We start from the raw sequence: 2,214 nt of genomic DNA, 5'->3' as shown, positions 1-2,214 counted from the left end.
AGCTGCCCCAGGACCTGCGGTGCCGGCAGTGGCCAAAGTTTCACAAGCTCCCCTAGGGCCTGCGGCGCCGGTGGTGGCAAAAGTCTCGCAAGCTGCCCCAGGACCCGCAGTGCCGGCGGTGGCAAAAGTCTCGCAAGCTGCCCCAGGACCCGCAGTGCCGGCGGTGGCAAAAGTCTCGCAAGCTGCCCCAGGACCTGTGGCGCCAGCAGCAGCAATAGTTTCACAAACTGTCCCGAAGCTTGGCTCTGCAGTGCCAGCAGTGGCAAATCTCTTGGGAGCTACCCCCAGGCCTGGACCTGTGGCGCCAGCAGTGGCAAGATTCTCAGGAGCTGTGCCAAGGCTTGGACCTATGGCACCAGCTATGCCCAGATTCTCGGTAGCTGCCTCAAGGCCAGGCCCCATGTCGCCAGCAATGCCCAGATTCTCGGTAGCTCCCTCAAGGCCAGGCCCCATGATGACAGCAATGCCCAGATTCTCGGTAGCTGCCTCAAGGCCTGGCCCCATGTCGCCAGCAATGCCTAGATTCTCGGTAGCTGCTTCAAGGCCTGGGCCCATGGCACCAACAATGGCAAGATTCTCGGTAGCTGCCTCAAGGCCTGGATCTACATCGCCAGCAATGGCAAGATTCTCGGGAGCTGCCTCAAGACCTATGCCTGTGCCACTGGTAGTGGCAAAAGTCTCAGGAGCTGCCTCAAGGCCTGGGCCTGCAGTGCCAGCAGTGGCAAAAGTCTCAGGAGCTGCCCCAAGGCCTGGGCCTGTGGCACCAGCAGCGGTAAAAGTCTCAGAAGTTGCCCCAAGGCTTGGGACTGCAGCGCCAGCACTACCAAAAGTCTCAGTAGCTTCCCTGAGACCTGGGCCCATATTGCCAGCAGTGGCAAAAGTCTCAGAAGCTGCCCTTGGGCCTGCAGCACCAACAATGGGAAAAGTATTGGAAACTGCCCCAAGGTCTACAGCACTGACAATTGCAAAAGTCCCAGAAGCTATCCCAGGACCTGTGGTGCCAGCTGTGGAAAAAGTCTCTGACACTGCCTCACAGCCCGCAGTGCCAGCTGTGGCAAAAGTCTCAGAAGCTGTCCCAAAGCCAGGACGTGTGGGGCCAGCCATGGCAGAAGTCTCAGCAGCTGCCCCAAAACCAGGACCTGTGGGGCCAGCTGTGGCAAAAGTCTCAGAAGCTGCCCCAAAACCAGGGCCTGTGGCACCAGCTGTGGCAAAAGTCTCAGAAGCTGCCCCAAAACCAGGGCCTGTGGCACCAGCTGTGGCAAAAGTCTCAGAAGCTGCCCCAAAACCAGGGCCTGTGGCACCAGCTGTGCCAAAAGTCTCAGAAGCTGCTCCAAAGCCAGGACCTGTGGGGCCAGCTGTGCCAAAAGTCTCAGAAGCTGCCCCAAAGCCAGGGCCTGTGGCACCAGCTGTGGCAAAAGTCTCAGAAGGTGCCCCAAAGCCAGGACCTGTGGTGCCAGCCATGGCAGAAATCTCAGGAGCTGTCCCAAGTCTTGGACCTGCGGCGCCGACAGTGGCAAAAGTCTCGCAAGCTGCCCCAAGTCTTGGAGCTGCGGCGCCGGCAGTGGCAAAAGTCTCGCAAGCTGCCCCAAGTCTTGGAGCTGCGGCGCCGGCAGTGGGAAAAGTCTCGCAAGCTGCCCCAAGTCTTGGAGCTGCGGCGCCGGCAGTGGGAAAAGTCTCGCAAGCTGCCCCAAGTCTTGGAGCTGCGGCGCCGGCAGTGGGAAAAGTCTCGCAAGCTGCCCCAAGTCTTGGAGCTGCGGCGCCGGCAGTGGGAAAAGTCTCGCAAGCTGCCCCAAGTCTTGGAGCTGCGGCGCCGGCAGTGGGAAAAGTCTCGCAAGCTGCCCCAAGTCTTGGAGCTGCGGCGCCGACAGTGGGAAAAGTCTCGCAAGCTGCCCCAAGTCTTGGACCTGTGGTGCCGGCAGTGGCAAAAGTCTCGCAAGCTGCCCCAAGGCCAGCAGCTGTGGCACCGGCAGTGGCAACAGTCTTGCAAGCTGCGCCAAGTCTTGGACCTGTGGCTCCGCCAGTGGCAAAAATCTTGCAAGCTGCCCCAGTGCCAGGGCCTGTGGTGCCAGCGGTGGCAAAAGTCTCGCAAGCTGCCCCAAGTCTTGGACCTGTGGCTCCAGCAGTGGCAAAAGTCTCGCAAGCTGTCCCAAGTCTTGGACCTGCGGCACCGGTAGTGGCAAAAGTCTCGCAAGCTGCCCCAAGTCTTGGACCTGT

At 60.7% G+C, this 2,214-nt stretch overlaps 1 protein-coding gene across 4 annotated transcripts in view; it reads left to right on the top strand.

Annotated features, from left to right (window-relative positions):
- Positions 1-2,214, top strand: part of SON (SON DNA binding protein) — a 78,470-nt gene that overhangs the window by 20,309 nt on the left and 55,947 nt on the right. The gene's annotated exons all lie outside the window — the stretch shown is intronic.

Source organism: Gavialis gangeticus, unplaced genomic scaffold (assembly GCF_001723915.1).
Source record: "Gavialis gangeticus isolate Ggan-Ray unplaced genomic scaffold, GavGan_comp1, whole genome shotgun sequence".
NCBI lineage: Eukaryota > Metazoa > Chordata > Crocodylia > Gavialidae > Gavialis > Gavialis gangeticus.
The sequence above is the reverse complement of the archived record's forward strand: the minus strand, read 5'-3'. Positions and strand labels throughout refer to the sequence as shown.